This window comes from Mustela lutreola, chromosome 6, assembly GCF_030435805.1.
Source record: "Mustela lutreola isolate mMusLut2 chromosome 6, mMusLut2.pri, whole genome shotgun sequence".
Lineage (NCBI taxonomy): Eukaryota > Metazoa > Chordata > Mammalia > Carnivora > Mustelidae > Mustela > Mustela lutreola.
Genome location: NC_081295.1, coordinates 123,383,986 through 123,408,048, shown reverse-complemented (window position 1 = coordinate 123,408,048; position 24,063 = coordinate 123,383,986). Strand labels below are relative to the sequence as shown.

The following is a 24,063-nucleotide window of genomic DNA, read 5'->3' as shown; positions in this document are numbered from 1 at the left end:
CTCTCTCACTCTCTCTCAAATAAATAAATAAAAATCTTAAAAACAAAAACAAAAACACCTGAGACGTTTTAACTAAAGAGACAAAATACAGAAACTGGTTTTCCTGGGCTGGTAAAGAAAAGAGAAAACAACTTTTTTCATTTTCTAACCAAGAGGAGATCATTAATTTAAGAAAACTTTGTCTTTTTTAAGTGAAAGAAAGTGGAATTTCAACCTTCTACCAGTGCACCTTTAAAAACCCACTTATTTCAGGGATACCTGGGTACTCATGTGGTTAAGCCTTTCAACTCAGGTCATTGTCCCAGGGTCCCATACATACATACCCTGGGGGGTCCTGAGGTTAAGCCCTGCTTGGGGCTCCTTGCTCAGTTCAGTGGAGATCCTGCTTCCCCCTCTGCCTGCTTCTCTCTCTCTCTCTCTCTCTCTCTCTCTCTGTGCCTCTCCTCCTCTCTGACAAATAAATAAATAAAATCTTTTTAAAAAATATTTTTCAATCTTAGTCCATTCTGACCACATATGACAATTCTTTTCCAAAGATTGGCCTTTACAAACCCTCCAAAACTTCTTTTTGCATTTAGATGTTGTCCTGAGCCATTTCTTTTGAAATAATCAATCTTATTTAGCACAAAATTACCTTTTTTTACCTTTAACAAAAATGTATTCCCATTTCTTATATCTTTCTTACATATCTCCTGCTTTTCTACATACAGAGTTGTTTCCCTTAATTTCATCAGTATTAATTATACTTAGCAGAATTCTGCACTCTGAGAAACCATAGTCTTTAGTGAAAATTAAGCAGTAACCAATTGTAAACTGTTATACCAGAAGTTTATGGACAGTAAATTTATGTATCAGTTAAGCACAAAACATGTTTAACAACAAACTCAAATATTATTAGTTTCTTTGTAATAAGAAGTCAAAACCACAAGTCTATGCCCAGTAATCAATGCTTTAGCACTTTATCCTGCTTGAAAAAGACCTACATGTCCAATGAATTTAATCCCAATTTATTATCCAAGCAAACCTTTAAAGCTTCAGGTTAGCAAAGACTTTTAAAGCTATCTTAACCAATTATCCATGAAAACTCCAAGGCATAAAATTAACCATCATTTTAAGTTATCTTTCTGTTAAAAAATTATAACAGAGATCACAAAAGCTTATTTGACCTTCAGTAAATCTTGGTAGAATAAATAAATAAGATAAAATAAAAAGTTAATGCTGATAACTTTAAGGACATGTTTTTCTTAATTAAACAAATAAACTTATATTAGTTTAAATACCCATTATATTTCACTTGGATTCTCCTTTAGAAATCAGAAGAATTTGTTCCCCATTATCAATTTTTACCTGAGACCCTGGTGAGGAATCTGAAATGAGCAGTGTGTTCAGGCCGCACCCTAGGTGGTGCAGAAGCAGGAGAAGGGGGAGGAGGAGGGAGAAGAGGCAGAGTGCCCCCCAGAAGGCAGAGAATGTTCCTGCTCTAAAGCCTGTCAGCTGGGACAGATGAGCAGATGCAGATTTCTGTTTGTTTGTTTTTCCACTAGAGTGGAAGTAGGCAGTCATGTCAGGCCAGAGAAGACAGGGAACTTCCCCCAAACAAAGGAAGTTTCAGCAGCTGCCTGGGAATATTTCCTAAAGTTCCCCTCCTGTGGTAGACTAACCAGAGACAGTGGGTTCCAATGATACCCATTAACCTGGGAAATGAGGGAGAAGCCCCATATCCATTAGAAGGAATGGAGAGAGAGAGAGTGAGAGTCATCGTCCCCTTTGCCAGGGAAGGCCTGTGTTTTTTTCTAGGAACCTGGGTTTATTCTGAGGAGGTCTACTTACATAATTATCATCCAGTATGTCAGGAGGAAGTTGACTAGCCAGATACTTTGGGGCAAACATGTTCTACAAAAAACTCTTATGTTGGGGTCCTGATGCAGAGCCCTGTTTTCTGCAGGAGAGATTTAACTGATAAATCCTACTGAGGCCATGCAGTGTTACAGGAGATCAGTCCTTTCCTAAATTTTATAATCCAAATTGTTCCAGTGGGTTAGGGGACACCTGAGTGGCTCAGTCAGTTAAGGGTCTGTCTTTGGCTCAGGTCAAGATTCCCAGGTCCTAGGATCAAGCCTCTCATCCTTGGGTTCTCTGCTTAGTGGAGAGCCTGCTTCTCCACTCTCCACCCTCTGACTGCCTCTCTGCCTACTTGTGCTCTCTCTCTGTAAAAAAAAAAAAAAAAAAAAAAAAAAAAAAAAAAAAAAAAAACTCCAAGGGAGAGCCTTTGGGAACCTAAGAAGAGACCTTGCCTTGTTGGGAAGGTCACACCTTATTTTATCTCGCCCTGAAGAACCCCCTGTGTTTGACCCATGGGAAATACTAGAAAAGGTTTACAAGGGGAAATTACCCAAATTTGCATTACACAGGCCAGAGAAGTCCCTGTGATGGATGAAGTGTGATGATTTTCCATGCCAACTTGCCACATACAGGATGACAGGGTTCTTTGTCTTATGGAGTCTAAGAATGAATCTCACAGACACAAAAGGGTGAAGGGAGGGGCACCTGGGTGACTCTCGGTGAGTTAAGCCTCTGCCTTAGGCTCAGTTCATGATCTCAGGGTCCTGGGATTGAGTCCCACATTGGGATTTCTGCTCAGCAGGGAGTCGGCTTCCCCCAACCTGCTCTGCCTGCCTCTCTGCCTACTTGTAATCTCTCTCTGTCAAATAAATAAAATCTTTTTTTAAAAAGGGGTAGTGAAGTGAAGTGAAAGTTTATTAGTGAAGGTGAGAACAGAAAGGAAAGAGAAAGCTCTCTAGAGTGAGAGGGGTCCTGAATGGGTTGCTACTGAGGCTTTCAGTGGCAGTCTCTTCTTGAGAACTGACTGGGAAGCTGGTGGCCTTGAGATTCCTGTGACATCTTAGCTTGAGCAAGGACCATTGAGAAACCATTAATGACTTACTTCTTTGGGGTTTGGTCATTTTCTATGATACACTGGAGCTGCCAACGAAAAATACTGGTGACCATTCGACACCATTGGAGACCAGGGGTCTGTTTCCTTATCTCTTGCTGACTCTAGCTTAGAGCTTCTGCCTGCCAGGAATAGTCTCCCAGCCAGGGGCCCACTGCCTCTCCCTGCCTACACCTTAACCCTTTCCTTATCCAATACCAGATGAATGCATCAAACGTCAAACTTCATGGTTGCCAGGGCACTTGGAAGTCTCAGGGGAAATCTCAGGAACAAAGTAACCACAGAGAAGATGAGTGTCATAATCTGAGTAGAAACTGAACATCCTGAGTGGCCACTAATTGCACAGACAGAGGGCAGCTCACTCAGGCCCCGGGGTGAAAATGCAGCCACTGGATGCAGAAAAACAGGGCACAGGCAACAGCTGTCAGCACTGCAGGGGCTCAGGCCACAGTGGGGTCTGAGCAGGTTAAACAATTCTAGGAAAAGAACAGTCTTCAAAAAAATAAAATAGATTTCAGATTTGCTTAAACATAAAATGCATAATCCACTCTGATAGAGCATATTACCAGACATACAAAGAAATGTATGACTTATTCAAACAGAAATGTGTGGCTCTAATGAGAAAGTCAACAGAAGGGGCACCTGGGTGGCTCAGTGGGTTAAGCTGCTGCCTTCGGCTCAGGTCATGATCTCAGGGTCCTGGGATCGAGTCCCGCATCGGGCTCTCTGCTCAGCAGGGAGCCTGCTTCCCCTCTCTCTGTCTGCCTCTCCATCTACTTGTGATTTCTCTCTATAAAAAAAAAAAAAAAAAGTCAACAGAAAAGTATTCCCAGTGCGCCCAGATGTGGGAATCAGCATCAAAGGCTCCCACGCATCTTCAGGAACTATGTTCAAAGAACTAAATAAATATGTGTTGAAGGAATATAAGAAAATCTTGTTATTAATGTTGAACAAAAGAAACTGAAGCAAAAAAGCAGAATGAACTAAGAAGACCAAATAAAAATTCTAGAACAAAAAGAAAGATACATAGTAAATTCCATGGGTAAACTGCATTGAAAGCCTGGAGAGGCAGAATGAAGAATCAATTTGTTTGAATATAGATAGATAATTCAGACTGGAGACTGACAGTGGATGGGGCGTTCTCCTGTGTGCACAGTCCTGTGTCCCTCCTGGGGAGCACGCATCGCAGGTCCAGGAAAACTGAAAAGTAGATTCTTTTTTTTTTTTTTTTTTTTTTCATTTGACAGAGAGAGAGATCACAAGTAGGCAGAGAGGCAGGCAGGGCTTCCGCTGAGCAGAGAGCCCGATGCAGGGCTCAATCCCAAGACCCTGGGATCATGACCTGAGCCAAAAGCAGAGGCTTTAACCCACTGAGCCAGCCACCCAGGCACCCCGGAAAAGTAGATTCTTGATCCTCCTGGACAGATTCCCTCTCTTATGGCTATTTTACAAACAACACTCTTTTATCTTAGAATAGTTGGGGATTTACAGAGAAGTAACAACGTTAGTGCAGGGTCCCTGTGCACCCCACACTCACTTGTCCTGTCCTTAACCCCAATCTTACCATCGTGCATTTGTCACAGCTAATGACACAGTATTCATACATTACTACTGATCTCCACGTGGGATTTGCTGTCATGGTTTTGTTTTCTCTCCCAAGATCCCATCCAAGTGGCCTCATTGAGTCCCATCATGGCTCCTTCCAGCTGCTCTGGCTGTGACTGTGTCTCAGACTGCCCTGATTTTTCATGGCCCTGACTTGTTTGAGGAGAAGGTTCGGGTACTTTGTAGACTGTCTCTCATTGTGAATCAGGCTGACTGAGCCTGTTTGGGAAGACCACACCTGGGTGGGTGGTTCTCCATACAACATAGCAAGAACATACAGTGATCACTCGCTCATCAGAGATGAAGTTCACCTCCACACCCTGGCTAAGCTTGTCTAACCCAGATGATCCCTGTGAAGTTCCTTCTTTGGCTTTGTCCCTGTCCATAGTCTTTGTAGGAAGTCACGAAGTACAGTGCACAGGCGAGGGCTGTTCTGCTGGGACAATTTGCATGCAGGTAGTTGTGCAAACATGAGTTCTCAAATGACTTGGTAAGTACCTTACAGCGGGACCAGCAGGTTGTGTGCTTAGTCTGCATCTGACTTTATAAGAACCTGCTGACCATCTCCCATAGTGGCTGTGCTGTTTTTTCTTCCCACCATTAGTGACTGAGGCTTTCTGTGGCTCCCTGTCCTGGTCAGCAGGTGACACTATCATGGTCTGGATTCCCACCATCTAACAGTGTGTGATGGCAGATCACTGTTGTCACTTGCATTTCCCTGATGACACCTGCTGCTGAACATCTTTTCATGTGCTTATTACCCATGAGTACATCTTCAGCTCTCCATACTTTTGCTCGTTTTTAATGAGTTGTTTTCTTATTGGTCCTTTCTAAGGGTTTGATAAGTATTCTAAAACAAGTCCTTTTCACACTGTGTGATTTACAAATATTTTCTCCCAGTCTGTGGCCTGAGCTTGTTTCCTGATATAACAGTGGACATTAGGGCACAGGTGTATTTTTCAAATAGGAGACAGGACAAATGGCTGACTGTGCTGGATTTTGGGTAGAGGATGTGGGTGACTGGAGGATGAGTCATTACCGTATGACTTCTTTATTTTTTAATATCTGTATCTGTCAAATTCTCTTGTAAGTGATTGAATAATGTTTAAAAAAGAAACTACCCTAAAATCCCTAACACCTGACAGATCATCCTCAGACCATGATTGAAGACAGGTTCTGAGTCTTTTCACTGAACTATTAAACTTTTGAATTTCTTTTTCTGAACCAGGTCGGCTAGATTGTATGGATAAATTCTCCCAGTAAAATAGCTTAAAATGCATGCAATGTAGAAAAACCATCATCTTGAAAACATGAAAAGACAGGATAATAATAAGTAAAACAATAAGCACACCCCAAAAAGAAGGGAGAGACTCTTCTTGGCCCCCCAGAGAGCAGGGTCCTACAACATCATGCAAGGGCTCTGTGAGTCCCCTGCTCAGAGCACAGATGGGCAGGCCCAGCCCTTACAGCTCTGTGCCCTGAGATGCTGATTTTTCCACCATCTCCTTCTCTTTAAAGCATTTACATTCTGATTATGATGAGTATGTATGATGTATAATAACATGATGCATAATAACATGATGTCATCTATATTGACCATAGAAAAATTATAAGATGGAAAAAGTGATAAATGACAAAGAAAAATTGATGTAATTCTCACATTTGGGCTATCTTGTTGCACTTACTTCTAGTCTCTTATCTATCATCCTGCTGCTCAAAGTCTCTCTAAGGGTAAGAGCACAGAGTTCAGGACCCCAGCCCTGCTCTCTCCAGATGCCATTTCCCCAGTCAGCTCCCTGTCACCCTCCTGAGAGGGCTGCCTCTCACTTCCTCCTCCCTCAGCCTCCTTGACTCCCTCCCTGCTCCCCTCTGAGGGGATGAGCTCATTTGTTCCCCACTCAGAAAAGAAGGACTCAGGTGAGAATTGCACAGACGCTCCACCGCACTCCCCATCTCTGCACCTGTGTCCTCATCTTCTGAGCAGTGATGGGGGAGGGGCCATCCTGTCTCTCCCTCCACGTGGTCACATGGCCCCTCACTCACCCTGCATTAATGCACTTTCCCCTCTCTCTGGCCTCAGCAATTTCTCCTACAAACATGCTGAGATGACTCCCATTCAAAACATGAAATAAAACTAAACAAATCAAAACAAAATCATCCCATAAACTCTACACTTGCTCCCATGACTCCTCCAACTCCTGCCCCATCTCTATGGCCTCCGTGCAGAACTCGTCCTGACCCATCATCTCACCCCAATGTTGTCTTTGTAGCCAATGGTTAGAGGCACAGAGTTTTACAAGTCAAATCCTTCTATCATCCTTGATATCAAGAAAGATGACCCCAAGCTTCGATGCCCCCATTTCCTGTATCTCAGAGACCACCTGCGTTAGTTCTTCTGGCTGATTCTGATTATTGCTTCCATGCCTCGGAGCAGCCTGCTTCTCAGACTCCTTCTCTGGTCTTCAGGTTTATGCATCATCTTTTCTGAACTGGCGCCTCTTTCACACTCTCCCATCTGCCCCATGTAATTATTTAATAATTTTGATGAGCTCAGTGTTCAGTGTTTCCTTTATTATGACCATGAAATACTAGTCACAACTGAGTCTTCTATAGACTTATGATTGCGATCCCTTTTCTAAATCAACTTTTTATTTTCCCCAGAGTAAATAAATATCTTATTCCTTCATTTACTTTTTTTCTCTTGGGCTCCTTTTCAATCCTTCCTCTGCTCCCCCTGAGTAAAATTTCATGAACATACTGGAGCCCATCCACTCCTCTCCCATCTTCATGTCTGTGTAGCTGCCTGGTTGGCAGCCCTCACTCCTACCCTATGAGGAGGGGATGCCAGCACCCCTGGGGCAGGGCTGACACCCAGACCCCCTGGAGCTCCTCCTGGGGGAACTAGGCCTCTCTCCTGCTGGCTCCCTGTGGCCGGGATCCCATGGGCTCCCCTTGTTTGGTTTTCTCCATCATTTGTCCCACTCTGCCTACTGCTGTCCTGTGGAAGGAAACATGGAAAGGAAAACAGAAACTCTCACATCTGAGTAGATTTTCACACGGTAACATGACAGAGACTCTGCTAGACAGAAATGATGTCCTCGGGATTTGGGGGCCTTGCCTCACGCCTTCCAGCCCCCAGGCCTGTGTTGTTGCCTCTTGGAGTTTTCAAGGCATCTACCCTTCCACCCTCTTTCTGACATTTCACTGTGACGTGTCCTGGTGTGGCTCTCCTCTCACCTGCTCTAGGTAAGAATTTGGGTGGGTCTCTCAACAAGTGTGTTTGTCCCTATAAAGTGGGAGGAACATTCTTGAAATTTTTTTTCATTTCCTATTCATCTCATTTCTTTTTTTTAAAGATTTTATTTGACAAAGAGAAACACAGTGGCAGAGGGAACACAAGCAGGGGAAATGAGAGAGGGAGAAGAAGGCTTCCCGCTGAGCAGGTAGCCTGATGTGGGGCTCGATCCCAGAACTCTGGGATTATGACCTGAGCCAAAGGCAGACGCTTAATGACTGAGCCACCCAGGCACTCTTCACCATAGTTTTAAAAAACTGTTATTAACTTGTTGGAAACATTTGATTGAGAAACAGATCTTCTCTCTTGCTACCATCACATTCCTGATTGTACGACTTCAGGAAAGGAAAACAGTATATCCACTCAATTATTCATTTCTATGCTCATATTGTTAGTTTCCCAGAGCTCTTTCCTGTTCTGGAATTGTACAGCACTGTGTGGAGTTGTGTTTTTGTTTCACATCCATATGTCTGTTGCATCCTGTAGATGTGACTGATCCTAGTGGTAGGGGACCTGCTAGGTCTCCTGGTTCCTGCTTTTGTGATATCATGACCTTTCTCCACACAGCGCTCATCTCAGGAGTGACCTGTGTTCCCTCTGTCATTTCTTCTCCATGCCCACTCCCACATGACCCTGCCAGTGTCCGGTCAGTAGAGTGTCACCCTTGCTCTGCGCTATAGCTCCAGAGGCCATCTGATCCTGAGTCCCTGGAGGCTTCAAGATGTCCACTGGATGATGGACTTTAGAGTGATTTGAGCAGCCAAGTCACATTGCTTCTTAATGTCCTCCTAGGCTCTGATCCTCGCAGCCTCCCACACAGAACATTCTGGAACATCATGACAGCTCACGATGCACAGACAACCCCCTGATAGACAGGATCACAAGTCAACAAGGTCTCTGGGAGCAAACCCTTTGGGCTGAACACTGGCTCCACCACATCCTTCTCTCCCAGTCTCCCTTTCCCTGTCTGAACAAACGGATGCCCTATGGTTGCCTCCTCAGTTGGCTTTCATGATTAAGTTCGACCCTCTGTGTAAGTCACTTGGTTAATCCTTGACACATGCTTATGTTCCACTATTTGTACTCACCTTCATCATATTGATTATAGCAATTATATAACTTCTGTTCTTTGTTTTCATAAAACATAAGTGAATGCACATCCTTGTGAACTGTGTGATTATCTCTTTAGAATAAACTCCTCAAAGAAAATGTGTTTCACAATATAAGCACATGTCTGTGGAAACATTTTTCTAAAGCACCCATTGAAAATTGTGTCCCAGTGATCACTTCCATCAACCTTTACGACAGTGTTTTCCTGACCCTCTGATGAACACTCTCATTCCTTACTTTCATCTTTGCCAAGTACATAAATTTATTTTATAGCTTTATTCCTATTACTTATTCCACATTCTCATATTTGTTTATGTTTTCTTATTACAAATACATTGGTTTGGTGTTTCATTTCCAACTTCCCAGATTGTTTTCTAACATTTTTATTCTTTTCTTTCTTTTTCTTTTTTCATTCTTTGATGGCATTTGACAAACAACGTTATGCTCATTTCAGGTGTACAACATAGTGATTCGCCATATAACCCAACAATTCCACTCTTTGGTATTTACCCAAGGAAAAGAGAAATACCGATTCTATAATTATGTTTTGAATCAATTGTAGCTATTTTAAAATATGGAATTTAACAGAGAAGAGCCAGTAGCCCTCAACATCGGGAGCTGGTCTGACACTGACAGTCGGGCTCAGTGTGGTCAGAAGATGTCTAATGTCTACCCCTTGGCCATATTCTTCTCCTGTAGGACATAAGTCAGTCACCTCATGGAACATCAGCATCAGACAAGGACACTCTGAAACCACAACATCACTCTGTGTCATTACAGACAAAACAAGGCACTGTACAACCCACAGAATAACACACATCTCCCTGTGTCAGCCAATGTGAGCAATCGCTGCTTCTCCACCATGACTGCTCTCTCCTCGCTCTGGTCTGGCCTGCTGGAAGCAGACTCACTGAGATGCTCAACCATGGGATTGCCTACATACCTTGACAACATGCAGTCAGGAGTGAGCCCCAACTTGCATGGGTCCTCTCCAAAACTCCCATCCAAAGCCATGTCCCTTAGGATCCAACACCTTCATATTAAGATGCCCCATGGCCCCCAAAGGGGCACGTTCTCTCTCACTGCAAAAGGTAATAGATCCAACTTGAGGGCCTGCAGGAGCTCCTGGTGGTCTTGGTTGAAGAACAATAATGAATGTTACCCTTCTGACTGTCAAGATTGTGTTTGTGTCTTTTAGTTTGATCATGACATGTGTTTGTATCTTGGTGAGTATGTGGTTGACATGCAGATATTTCAAGTTTTTCTTGATGGGTTTTCATCACTGGGCCGTGCTTAGAGAATTTCTTCATCTCAAAATTGTAAGCATTTCATGTATATTTCTATCTCAGTAGAAATGAAGAGCACAGGGCTTTAAGGGTGAAGGGAAACACAGAATTGTTTGAATTTGAGCAAAAGTATGGGGAGGAGACAGAGGTAAAAGATAATAACGTAATGGAATCTAAGATGTCCATCTTCTGCTTTATGATGTTTACAAGCACGTACAGAGCCTATGAGGTATCTGATACATGTGTGTTCAATCTCTCACCCGGGCTTGGTGAAGACTTATGTGTCTGCTTCTATTTATCAGATGAACACAGACAAGACCCAAAACACCCAAGTAATAGAGGCAACAAAGAGCTCCAGGGATGGGCATTTTTGAACATATAATGACCTAGATGTGATACATCATGTTTTGGTTCATGTCTGTACACCAGCTGTTACAATGCATGGTAATTACACTTAGGTGCTGTATTTTAAGCATATGATATGTTTCAGACCCACACAGATAATCCATGTCTTCAATTTGAAGATAAATTTAATATGTGTATACTTATGAGTCACACAGTATCCTCTTTGAGGAGGATCCTGACAACTAAGAGTGTTCTAGAATAGGTACTGTCTGAATAGTAGCTATGAGCCACCTGTGGCTATTTAAATTTATATTCGTTCAAAACAATTAAAAATGCAACTGCTGGGGCGCCTGGGTGGCTCAGTGGGTTAAAGCCTCTGCCTTCGGCTCAGGTCATGATCTCAGGGTCCTGGGATCGAGCCCCACATCGGGTTCTCTGCTCAGTGGGGAGCCTGCTTCCTCCCCTCTCTCTCTCTCTCTCTGCCTGCCTCTCTGCTTATTTGTGATCTCTCTCTGTCAAATAAATAAATAAAATCTTTTTTTTTTAAATGCAACTGCTCAGCACACCAGCCCCATTTCAAGTGTCACCTGCATATCAAGAGCCACATGCATCTCGTGGCCACCATACTGGACAGCGCAGATACAGAACAATTCCTTCCACATAGACTGTTGCATTGGAAGGTGCTGTGCTTCGTGCTTTGTGGGTCTCGAATCAGAGGCATGAGACACATGTAAACGGAGAAGACCAACATGATTTCTCTTACAGACAACATCAGATTTCTGTCTGGGATGTGAATACATATGCAGCTGGCGGGTCACAAAATCAAAGTTGGTTATGCCTGGGTCTGGTGCCTTCAGGGGCAAACTGCCCCAAGTTACAAAAGGGAAATCCCTGTCCCTCCACCTCCCTTCCCAGACTGGGGACCCTCTCTGCCATCACATTTCCAGGAGATGAGATCTCTTCTAGATGCACTCAGGGGCTAGAGTCAGAGCTGAGTTTTCAGAGGCAGGAAGTGCAGCTCAGGGAAAGGGATTCTGCTGAGTGAAGAGGAGGCCAGAGCCTGGACCAGTGGGAGACTCAGGGTTTTCAGAGCAGCCGTTCTCAAAGTGTGGTCTGGGGAACACCTGAAGTCACAGAGGCCCTTGCACAGCATCCATGAAGTTAACACTATTTTCATAACATCACTTAGACATTATTTGCCTTTTCACATCGTTGACACTCGCACTGAGGTAAAACTTAGCAAGAATGGAGGTGATGGGTCCACAGGGCAATTGTTATTCTTCACCACTTCCATTAAAAAAAAAAAAAAAAAACACTCTTTCTGCCATTTTCCCAAGCCACCATAATGGTCCCATGAGTGTCCCAGCAGATGCTCTTAAGAGTATTAATGCCTAGAAGAGAGGCAAAGGCAGGTCTTCTTAGGCCATGCTCCAAAGTCATCATCCTATTTCTAACTGTAATGACAAAGGTTATATTGGGAATTTGAAATCACTGCTGATTACAGAGCTGGGAATACTGCTGTGAACCTTATGGGCAGGTTAAACCTGAGGGAAGTGAGCAGTGTAGATTTGATGTATAACTCAAAGATCTACCAAAATAGCAAAGAATATGTCCCCATCCCTCCAGTTTGGTTTCATTGTCCTGACAACCTCAGCTGGCATCATGGACAATGAAGAAGCAAGACAAAGACTCACATGAGGGAAATCCTGAGATTCTTTTTCTAGGGAGATAATACCTACATGCAAATAAAATACCTCAAAAACAAAAGTAGGACAAAAAACTAGTATCACATTCAAACACGCTGATTAGTGCACTAGAAATTATCATCTTTAGTAATTATTCTCAAATCTACATTTAAACATGTCATATAAGATAGCATGGGATGTACAGCACTTCTACGTACATAAACCCCAAAGAAAATAATTTGTGTAAAAATTAACTGCCTCTTTCTCTCTCTCTCTCTCTCTCTTTTTTTTTTTTTTTTTTTACAGAACGCCATTTTTACCCAAAGTAATGAACGACACAGAACTTGGATTATTTAGACTAGGACAACTGACCTACAGCGTCTGGTAAATGAACATGAAGTTAACCTTTCATGAAAATCAACTCATATACGACAGCTGAGAGTACTTGTTGCCTTGATCAAATGTAAGCGCTCAAGAGAAAAATCAGAATCTTGGGAACCTTGTGATGTACCAATAAACTTGACAGCTTCCCACTACTGATATATTGGGATCTGTGGTAATATTAAAACAAATATGACTTTTGATAATTCAGTTTTAACCTCATCAACACTGGAACACATACATAACTTAGTTAAAAAACACATTACTTTTTAAAAAATCATGCATTAGTACAAGGTCCATTCTGGGTACAAGATGGGCCTGTGGATTTTAATGCATCAGAGGACAGAGTCAATGATACTCTTACAAGTTCCACTTTACAAAGAGCTTAGAGAAAGTACAACTTGTGTCATTTGGATATAGTACCTAAGATGAATAGCCATAATGATCTGAGAAGGTTATGGAACATACTAGTCTCCCATATTTGTGTAAGGTTGTAAATATTTTCCTACACTTCAACCAAAACAACACAATAAAGGCAGAAGCAAATCTGAACAGCCAGGGGTCTTCTAAGGAGACAGCAAGAAAGGGACTTGAAAAGATGTAAAATGCAAGAACATCACTTTTCTCGCTATGGTTTTTATTTGTAGAAGTAGTTATTTTGCATAAAAGCAGTATTTCTGCTTTCATGCGATGGATTATTAATATGATTCTAAATGAATCAATGAATTTTTAAACCTGTTTTATTCCTACTACGGTAAGTACTGATAGAGATAACCCACAGACACAAAATGATCCTTGGGATCCTCAATCAGCTATGAGACTGTGTAGATACCCTGTAAACAGAATGTTTGAGAATCACTGACTCACGCAGCTCCTGGGCTTCTGCTCAGGGGGACAGTGCGACAAAGAGCGCTCTGTGCAGTAGGTGAGGGGTCGGGCAAGGTCCCAGGTCCCTGGGTCGCCTCTCAGGCCCCAGGGCGGTGTCTGGGGTGGGGAAGCCCAGTGTTGGGGAATCCCCATCTCTCTGGGTTTCACTTGTCTCTCTCCCAACCTGTGTCACCTCCTCCTGCCTGGATACTCATGACACAGCCCCAGCTGGCGCTCCCATTAGGTGCGGGATTTCTGGCGAAGCCAATCAGCGGCCGCGATTTCGGGTTATAAAGTCTCCTCACCCGCCTCCGAGCCCAGCTGAGACTCACCGTCTCCTCAGACTCTGAAGATGGAAGTTGTGATGCCCCGAACCCTCCTCCTGCCGCTGTGGGGGGCGCTGGCCGTGACCGAGACCTGGGCGGGTGAGTGCGGGGCGGGAGGAAAGGGCCTCTGCGGGGCGGGAGCGAGGGGACCACCCGGCGGGGACGCGTACCCCGGGGAAGGCGCCTCTCCGCCGCCCCCATCCCCGTCCCGGCCTGTGCTCCCCCGTCCCTCCCCGCCTGCGCCCTGCTCTCCCCCTCTCGGTGCCCCCTCCCCCTGTCCTCCCGGCCGCCTCCACCTGGGCCCCGGTCCCCGCGCCGGGAGGAGGGTCGGGCGGGGTCTCAGCCCCTCCGCGCCCGCAGGCTCCCACTCCCTGAGGTATTTCTACACTGCGGTGTCCCAGCCCGGCCGCGGGGAGCCCCGCTTCATCGCCGTCCGCTACGTGGACGACACGCAGTTCGTGCGGTTCGACAGCGACTCTGCCAGTCGGAGGATGGAGCCGCGGGCGCCGTGGGTGGAGCAGGAGGGCCCAGAGTATTGGGACCGGCAGACGCGGATCATCAAGGCCAACGCACAGACTTTCCGAGTGAACCTGCAGACCGCGCTTGGCTACTACAACCAGAGCGAGGCCGGTGAGCGACAGGGCCGGGTCCAGGTCACCACCCTCATTCTCCGATATCTGGGTCTCAGTGTCACCCGACTCTGACGGACCCTCCCGCTGCCCCTCTGCCGCCCCGCATCCTTAAGCCAGAAGAACCCGCGGGAACTTTTAGGCGGTTTTACTTTCTGTTTGGACTTAACCGCTTGCCTGTCGGGGCGGGGCCAGGGTCTCACACCTTCCAAGGCATGTAAGGCTGTGACGTGGGGCCCGACGGGCGCCTCCTCCGCGGGTACAGTCAGTTGGCCTACGACGGCGCGGATTACATCGCCCTGAACGAGGACCTGCGCTCCTGGACCGCGGCGGACGCGGCGGCGCAGATGTCCAGACGCAAGTGGGAGGTGGCCGGTGAGGCAGAGCGCTACAGGAACTACCTGGAGGTCACGCGCGTGGAGTGGCTCCGCAGGTACCTGGAGAACGGGAAGGAGACGCTGCAGCGAGCAGGTACCAGGGGTCCCGGGGCCTCCCTGATCGCCCCTCCCCTGGGGCTGGCTTCTCAGGAAAGGAAAATGGACTCAGTGTCGAAACACCGCCCTCCCACGGGTGGGGAGAGGGAGGTCCGCCTGGGTGTTCAGGTTCCTACTAGAGAGTGACTCAGCCAGAGGGCCGCTTTTCTCTAAAGGACAGTGGAGGAATCCAGCCTCTCCCAGGAGGCACGTGGGGACCATCCCCGCAATAACCCATCAGCAGTTCCCTGTGACCCTGGCAGCCACCCTGGAAACCATGGCTTAATCTCCCAAGGCCTTTTTCTTCAATATGAACATCTTTGGAGGTCTAACTCGGTGTTTTGAGTCATTCACACACACACACACACACCCCTTAGCCCAACCCCTGCCTCAGTCAGGACCATTAGTGTGCTCTCCCCCTTAAACCTACAGCCTCCTATCCTAAACTCCCTCCCGGAGTCTAGAACTTTCCAGGATTAGATGATCCCAAGGGCTGGGCTGGTGACTGGGTTTTGTGCTTCTTCTATCCGGACCAATACCCAGTCCATCTCCAGATGGTCACATGAATGCTGTTTCAGTGGCCTATAAAGATAAACCCAAGTGTGGATTTTCTGATTCTCTTCCTCAGAACCCCCCAACACACAGGTGACCCACCACCCCATCTCTGACCGTGATGTCACCCTGAGGTGCTGGGCCTTGGACTTCTACCCTGCGGAAATCACCCTGACCTGGCAGCGAGATGGAGAAGACCTGACCCAGGACACAGAGCTTGTGGAGACCAGGCCTGCAGGAGATGGAAACTTCCAGAAGTGGGCGGCTGTGGTGGTGCCTTCTGGAGAGGAGCAGACATACACATGCCATGTGCAGCATGAGGGGTTGCCCAAGCCTGTCACCTTGAGATGGGGTAAGGAGGGTTTGGGGTAGAGCCTCTTCTCAGGGAAAGCAGAAGGCCTTCTGGAGAACTTCAGCAGGGCCAGGACACTTACCAGAGCTCTGGACCCCTCACCTTCTCTCCATTTCCAGAGCCACCTCCTCACACCATCTCCAGCATGTGGATCAGTGCTGTTCTGGGTCTCCTGGTGGTCACTGCAGTCATTGGAGCTGCAGTGATATGGAGGAAGAAGTGCTCAGGTAAAGAATGGAGCGGGGGAGGGGGAGCCCAGGGGGAGTGCAGGGATCTCAGGTTTCTTGTCCTGCTGGGGGATTTCCTCAGTAGCAGACTGTCCTGCCTTGCTACTGGGAAGTACCATCCTCACAAATGGACTTGCCTATTCTGGAGCTGATCACGAACACTCACTCTGTAGCAAACACTTGTGAAAATGAAGGATACATTTTTATGTTAATTCTGGTGATGGGGACCTCATGCCCAGCATTCACAGGACAGAGAGAGAAGTCCCTGCTGAGTACAGAGCTCCAGCAAGTCAGGTGACCCAGTGACTTCTCACCTCATTTTTCATGTTTTCTATTATGTCCTGGGTGTTCAGTTGTGATTCTGGAAGTTCATTTAGAACCAGGACTGGGAGCTTCCTCTAGGATCTCATGGCCCAGCCATGTCCCAGGCCTCTGACATGATATTTTTTCCCCACAGGAGAAAAAGGACCGGGCTACTCTCATGCTGCACGTATGTATGGAGGGGTGATCCCTGAGACCCTGGGATAGTGTAGACAGGACCCCATGGGGAGCTCACACACCCCATAGCTCCTCCTTTAATCTCCTCTCCTGTGGGTTCTGACCACGTCCTGTTTGTTCTCCCCTAGGTGATGACAGTGCCCAGGGCTCTGATGTGTCTCTCACAGCTGCTAAAGGTGAGACCCTGGAGCCCCTGATGTGGGGAAGGGTTGGGGCACTAGGGACACTTTGCGCATGAGGGGGGCTGCTGAGATGTCCCCACTTATGGGACTGACCTCAATTTGTACGTTATTTTTTTTTTTTTACAGTGTGAGACCAGCTGCCTTGTGTGGACTAAGAGATGGAAGATTTCTTCACACCCCCACTTGGTGACATCAGCAACCCCTGACTTCTCTTTGTGCAGAAGGTGTCAGAATGTGTCTGTGTTCCTTTGAGCATATGTGAGGACATAAGGAGATTTGCCACCAGACCCCTCCCTATTCTGATTTTTTATTCTCCTTTCTGATGTGCTTTTTTGTTCCAGCAGATGCAGGGCTGAACCATCTCCATCTCTATATTTATTTCATGTTGGGCTGAGTACAAATGACTTACTTCTGTATTGAAAATGAGAATCCAGGGGCACCTGAGTGGCTCAGTGGGGTAAAGCCTCTGCTTTCGGCTCAGGTCATGATCCCACGGTTCTGGGATCAAGCCCTGCATCGGGCTCTCTGCTCAGCAGGGAGCCTGCTTCCTCTCTCTCTCTCTTCCAGACTCTCTGCCTACTTGTGATCTCTGTCAGATAAATAAAATCTTTTAAAAAAACGAAAAAGAAAAAATGAGAATCCAGACATGAGTTGTTTCCTAATTCTTCCATATGGGGTTTATGAGGTAATAAAAGAGGAGATTTGTTAAATTAAGACAGCAAATAAATGGAAGTGCTGAGAACCTTCCAGAATCTGTGTGTTTACTGTGCTAAGTCTGTTGTGGGTAGGTGCAGAGGGTGTGAGGAGATGAGCGGGGATGTGGCCTGTGCCCAGTGTGTGATCAGTGCATCACAGGAATGACATGCTCACACCTCAGCTGGGTCATCTCTCTGCTTTGTGTCCTTGGCCCTTGTATGGAAGCTTGTATCACTAGGAGCTGTGATCACAGGGACTTGGATATCACCTGGTACCAGAACCTTGTGCAGCAAGAGCTTCCTGTGACTGGGTCAGCCTCACCTCGGGCCTGGGTTGGGTCATAGCCTCCTTTCTGGGGTGGGTTTTTTTTCATTGTTTCTCTAGAGCGTCAGGCCAGCTCTTGCTCTTGTGTACCAGTTCTCGTACCATTTTCCGTGGGTGACCCTGTCAGTTATAGCAGCAGGTGTCCTTTGGGCTGTGCTCCCATAGACCTAGGTTGTCCCTACCACACAGGAGTCTCTGTGGTACAGAGAGATGAACTTTCAGATTCACCCATCTCTTCCCCTCACTCTAGACCTGTTTTCTAGATCATTCTTAGGATTCTGGAGATAGAGGAAGAATCTGAAAGTATCTCAGCCTTAATAAACATCAGTTTTTCTCTCCAGCTGCTCTGCCCTCTCTCCCCTACCTTTAGTTCAATGATCCTAATGCTGGCTTGGATCCATGTTCATGGATCTATAAAGCAGAGTCTAATGTAGATCTCTTTGTGGTTGGAGAAAAGGAGCCAAAAAGCCTGAGTACAGTGTTTCAGGAGAGAGAGATCTGTGTGCTGTGCTGTGCAGGAGAGATGGTGTGGGGGAAGGGGCTGAGCAGAGAAAGGGAGGGGAGGGGAGCCCTGTGAGGGGAGAGAGGCAGCACAGATGGTGAGGTGGGTGTATGTGGGGTGGGAACTGCCTGTGCCAGAGACTCATCTAGAAGAGGGAGTCCTCTAGCTGCGCATTCATTCAACTGATAACTGTCATGTGCCTTATACAGGACATGCTGTGTTTTCATATGGGCATCTCAGTGAGACTAAGAGGGAAAATGTGCTGCTCTTGTGGAGAGTATTTCTAGTGGAAGGGGCAGACTACACTTGACCCTCCGACAATGTGGGGATGGGGCACTGACCCCCTCGTGCAGTCAGAAATCCAAGTATAACTTTTCACTCCCTCAAAACATAAGAGCTCATAGCCTACTGTTGCTAGAAGCCTCACTGATAACATGAAGAGTCACTTAACACATGTTTATGTTACATGTAGAAAACAGTCTTCTAACAATGAATGGAGCTGCAAAAATTAGTCAGAAATCACAAAGATGAGGAAATGCATGGACAGTACCTACTATAAAAAGTCCACACATGGGTGCACATGCACCGTGCAAATCAGTGTCATTCAGAGGTGAACTGTGTATTGTGTAAGTGCAGTAATAAGGGAAGTGTTTAAGTTGGAAGTTGGCAGGAGCTGTGAGGAAGGAGATCCCGGCCTGAGACGGGGCAATGACTCCTTTACTCCAGGGATCAGGGGAGCCTCACTGAGAAGGTGACCTCACCATGGAGATCTGAGGGTATTACTTTTCTCTGAGTGAGGAGTAGAGTTACAAGAATGAACAGATCAATGGGTTTGACTTTTTAAGCAGCACCTGTTTGCTGCTATGAGAACCAAGAGGAGCAGGGCGAGCCACCAGTGGGGAAACTATAGGAAACCAGTGCAGTGTTCCAGGAGGGGGATGTGGGCTGTACGTCTGGGGTGTGAGGAGGGAAGATACAGGAAGTGGTTGGGTGCTGGATATTCAAAGATGGACTTCACAGCATTTCCTAATGGATTCATTCTCGGGGGTGAGTGGAGGAATCAAGGAGGGCATCCAGTATTTCAGACTGCAGGTAGAATTGTGCAGGGCTTTTCTTGGATATGGAGAAGATTCTGGAAGCAGGACACTGGGGGAAGCAGAATCACAGGCATCCAGGTTAGGCATGTGGAATCTGAGACGTCCACTAGAAATGCAGTGAGGTTAGCAGTTGCATACAGAGCGCAGGGCAGGAGAAATATCTGGGTTGGAGAAATAGCTTTGGAAGGTGACAGCATATACATGGTGATTAGAGCCTTCAGCAGAGATGAGGTCACCAGGGGGTGAGAACCATAAAAGAGAAGGGAACAGGACCAAACCCTGGACTCCTCAGGGCTAAGCAGGCTGATCAGAGCGCACACGCAGAGCGCACTGCAGAGTCTGGTTCTGTATGTAGAAGGTACAGAGACCAGGGAGGCCCAGCCCTCAGTGTGCACAGGAATTTCGTGGACTCTGAAGATCTAGACAGTCTGGGGTAGAATGTGAGATGCTGGGTTGATAACAAGGTTGGTGCTGCTGTTGCTGCTGGTCTTCAGATCGCACACGGAGTAGCGAGCACATGAAGCAGGACTCCCACATGGCTGTGCATCCACCTCTCCTGCAGCGCTTATCACGCCAATGATTCCTGAGCCCACGTGCAATATTTTAAGCTGGTGGGTCTATGGAGAGGCCTGAGTATTTGGTAACAAAGCTACAGGCAATCCTGTGACTCCACCAGATAGAGAAACACTGAAGTCATCAATGAAGAGCCCTCATTGTGGGAAGGGGTTTTACAGACACATTTAAAGGGTTTTTGCGAGGCATCTGTGTGTCCCACTCTTGGTTTCAGCTCAGGTCATGATCTCAGGGTCATGAGAACTAGCCCACGTTGGGAGCTACACCCAGTACAGAGTCTGGCTGAAATGTCTTCCATCTCCTTCTACCCCTCCCTGCCTCTCTCACCCTCTTTCTGTCTCAAATAAATAAATAATATCTTCAGATGTCTTTGTGTAGGAAGAAAAATGCAAGACATGCTGGGAGATGCATTTTTTTCTCTCCTGTGGGGCACAGTCAGGTGGCAGACTGAGGAAGTTTTCATCTCAACATAAAATGTCTGAGTTAAGGAGAGTGTAGATCTTAAATGTCTGCATCACACAAAAGGAAACTGTAACTATGTGACATGATGCACATGTTAGCTATTGTTATGGTTGTAATCACTGTACAATACAGAAATGTATCAATCAGCAGGTTGTATCTGAAACTCGCCCAATGAGTTTGTGATACATACATATAGTTACAGAGAGACTTAGGGAAGAGAGATAATATATGGGACTTTGTTTTATTTCCAGGAAAGCCACAATACAGGCTTGAGACTACACAGCTGGGAGCAGAATTCACACTGGACCCTAGACAGCCTCTGTCTGGGTACCAATGCCACTGACTCCCCTGAGGGAGGCCACTGGACCCTGCAGCTGGGACTGCTATCACTGCTGTCCCCTGACAGTTTCATGACATGACTGTGACATTGCTCAGACTCCCTGTGCCTAATGCACAGACACTGTCCCAGTGTGCCTGTCACATGTCCAGAGTCCGAGTCTGGCAGGTGGCCAGGTGACTGTTGAAGCTTCATGTCATGTCCAACTGCTGGACTGTTTGGCAAAGTGGGCTCTCCTCTCTGTGGATGGAGGTGTCTGTGCTCCCAACAAGACTGTCGACGTGTGGCATTCCTGCACATGGCAAAAGAGGTAAAAGTTCTGAGAATGGACATTGGGGTTCAGGAATGGAAAAGAATGACAAATTTCCACATTCGGAGCCATGATCTGAGTCTAGAACTTGATCTGCACACTGTAGGCACTCAAGTCTGCTTGGAGGAGGAGTGACTCATAAGTGGCTTCTTTCAACTTATTCCCTTGATGGTTGTTATGGGCCCAGGTTTGTCCACTCCAGTCCCTACTCACAGGTGAGTGGAGTAGCATTGCTGGGCAACGAAGTGATAATTCAACACATCATCTTCCAGCCTTTCTCTCTCCCTGGGATTAAAAACCCAGATCTGTGTCACTTCAGATGATTCTCACATACATGCAGACATTTGATGTTTCTTCAGACAATCACATATTTCTAGGTATCTATAATATTAGTAGATTTTATGTGGCCTTCACAAAGTTCTGAAAAACCACTCCATTTTAGACACTTCCCTACTTCATCTCTGGTCTATGAACAGCTATAATCACAGTGTTTCAGGAGATCCAATGATGTGATATTCATGCTCACTGTTGCTCAGAAATAACCAGTCTCAGACAGGAGAAGGTAGAGCTTTCTGGCTTATACTCACCTCCAACTTCTGTATGTACTTTCTGTAGCCTGAGTAACACTTTCCAGACCAGGGCTGGCTCACAGGAGACACAGATCAGCCCTCGTTTAGGTGACTTACACTCTAGCACCAACTCAGGTACCTAAAAAAGAGCAGAAATGAAAAATACTTACTGAGGATTCCATTTCCATCTACACAGTAGACTAAGGTTTAAGGCTGCCCCCTCTCCACATGAGGTGATGAGCTCTGGTGTTATATGCAACTGATGAATTACTGAACTCTACATATGAAACTAATGATGTACTCTGTAGGCTAATTGAATTTAAATAAAATTTAAAAAAATAATAAGGCTGCCTCTTCTCCCAAAAATGAAAATATAGAAAAAAACATAAAATCACCCAAAAGTGCAAAACAATCAAGAGAAAAATCAGTTAGCCCAAAATTTAAATATGGGCCATAAGCCCCAGAGAATAGTTGTTCTGACCCATAGAGTATTTTTCAAATCTAGAAACTCTTAGCTTGGCTTCTCAGGCTCATGAGCTTCATAGAGAGGAGACAATGCCCAGAGCTTCTTCAAGTGAGCAGCAAGAGAAACATCCCCTCCCTGAAAATCTGGGAACCTAAGATTCATGTCCTCAGAACAGGGTGACACAAATCAAATCTGTTCTGTGCAAGAACATTCTAAGGAAATTTGCCTTTAAGTCAGGAAAAAGTAAAGAAACAGCTATTTCAAAAATTTGCAGACATGGACTAGGCCGTCTGTGATTTCTTTTTTTTTTTTTTTTTTTTTTTTTTTTTATTTTTTATTTTTTATAAACATATATTTTTTATATACATATATTTTTATCCCCAGGTCTGTGAATCACCAGGTTTACACACTTCACAGCACTCACCAAATCACATACCCTCCCCAATGTCCATAATCCCACCCCCTTCTCCCCAACCCCCTCCCCCCGGCAACCGTCTGTGATTTCTAGTCCAAATTTGCTTTACCATTGGCCATTGGGCCAAAATAACTTCACATCATTAGCTTAGTTTATAATTGTCCTGGATTGGTGATGCCCCCAATATTTGAAGAAACAAATTTCTCTAGAGAAATCTCTATTTAACCTACGTGTCAAAAAACTTATACAGAAAATTGCACAGAGGCAAAAGAGCAACTCATAGAAAGAAATGTAAACTTAAAATGGAAAAAAAAACTGTGATTAAGTAACTTTAGAAAAAATAGCAGTAAAAGTTCATGAAACGTCAATATTGGAACTATAAGACACAATATAACAGGACCAGGATATGCTATAAATATATAAAGATACATTATTTGATATATATTATGGATATGATACAAAGAAAAAAATTACAAAATTTAAAATGTAGAAAACACGGCAAAAGCACCTCTTAAGAAAATAACTACAAAATAAAGTGGCAAATGATTAAATAATGAAAATATTACAGTTTACTCACTGAATAAGAATTTATCAGTAAAAGAAGAATAAGTGGAGGGGCACCTGGGTGGCTCAGCTGGTTAAGTTTCAGACTTCTGCTCAGGTCATGACGCCAAGGTCCTGGGTCAAGCCCAGCATCTGGCCCCCTGTCCAGCGGGGAGCCTTGTTGCCTTTCCCCCATCACTCTGCTGCTCCCCTGCTTCTGCACTCCCTCTCTTTCTCATCTCTCTTAAAGAAAGAAAATCTTTAAAAAAAAAAAAAAGAGAGAGAGAGAGAGAGAGAAATGAGGAAGGCAAGGAAAACAAAAAGCAAAAAGCAAGACAGCAACATAAATCAATAGTTCAATATTAACATTGCAAGTAAGTGGCTTAAATAAGTCAATCAAAGCGCAAATTGTTAGCCTGAACACACAAAAAGATCCACCTATGCAGTCTACAGTAGACGCACTTGATCTCAGTTACAAACAGATTAAACTCAAAGGGATGGAAAAAGTTATCTCAGGCAAACAACCATAAGAAAGCTGGAGTGGATACACTCATTAACCAAAAAGGATTTATAGTAAGGGGGCGCCTGAGTGACTCAGTTGTTAAGAGTCTGCCTTTGGCTTAAGTCATGGTTCACTGAGCCCCTGCATAGGCTCCCTGCTCAGCGGGAAGCCTGCTTCTCCCTCTCCCCTCCCCCTGCTTGTGTTCCCTCTCTCACTGAGTCTCTCTCTGGCTAAGAAATAAATAAAATCTTTTTTAAAAAAATAAAAAATAAAAATGCTAGTAAGATAAACATGATCATTTTGTAATGATAAAATGGTGAGGTCATCAGATGATGAAACAACTCTAAACATACATTCCCCTGATAACTCAACACCCAACTGCTTGTAGCAAAACTGACAGAACCTGAGAAACAGACAATATGACAATAATACTTACACTTCAATATATCACTTTCAATAATGGATAGGACAACTATGCAGAGATCAATCAAGGTAAAGAAG

General features: G+C 45.4%; 1 long non-coding RNA gene and 2 pseudogenes across 1 annotated transcript; 1 reads left to right on the top strand and 2 right to left on the bottom strand.

Moving 5' to 3' along the window:
- LOC131834701 (HLA class I histocompatibility antigen, alpha chain G-like) overlaps positions 1 to 24,063 on the bottom strand; it is a 172,450-nt pseudogene that overhangs the window by 129,058 nt on the left and 19,329 nt on the right.
- Positions 9,197 to 13,783, bottom strand: LOC131834395 (uncharacterized). Its single transcript, XR_009354839.1, has 2 exons — positions 9,907 to 13,783; positions 9,197 to 9,710 (listed from the first exon to the last, which is right to left on the bottom strand). It is a non-coding gene; the product is annotated as an uncharacterized LOC131834395 (long non-coding RNA).
- LOC131834383 (DLA class I histocompatibility antigen, A9/A9 alpha chain-like) lies at positions 13,797 to 17,522 on the top strand (annotated as a pseudogene).